The sequence below is a fragment of the Penaeus monodon genome, chromosome 31, assembly GCF_015228065.2.
Source record: "Penaeus monodon isolate SGIC_2016 chromosome 31, NSTDA_Pmon_1, whole genome shotgun sequence".
NCBI lineage: Eukaryota > Metazoa > Arthropoda > Malacostraca > Decapoda > Penaeidae > Penaeus > Penaeus monodon.
This window is the reverse complement of record NC_051416.1, coordinates 28,416,871-28,417,158: the sequence shown is the minus strand read 5'-3', so window position 1 is coordinate 28,417,158 and position 288 is coordinate 28,416,871. Positions and strand designations below refer to the sequence as shown.

The window sequence follows — 288 nt, the reverse complement described above, 5'->3', positions numbered from 1 at the left end:
TTTCCCTCATAGTTGATGATTAATATACTTTTAAATTAATATACTTTTGCAAAGTATATTAATTTGAAAACACTGCAACACAATTTTCCTTTTTATAATGTATCGCCAAGACATTTTTTCAGAGGATAATTACATAGCACCTTTCTTTATATAGTGTATTTTTATTATTATACAACTTATATCTATAACACGTCTTTGAGACTTGAATAAGAAAAATGAGGGTGAAATGCATGTCAAAGTTATTGAGATTATTTAGCAATATGCCAACAACCTTTTAGGACGAGGAGT

The 288-nt window shown here is 27.4% G+C and overlaps 1 protein-coding gene across 1 annotated transcript in view; it reads right to left on the bottom strand.

The window, feature by feature from the left end:
- Positions 1–141: 141 nt before the first annotated feature.
- LOC119593150 (titin homolog) overlaps positions 142–288 on the bottom strand; it is a gene marked incomplete in the record, with an annotated part of 49,773 nt that continues 49,626 nt past the window's right edge. The window contains 1 exon segment of the mRNA XM_037942115.1: positions 142–281.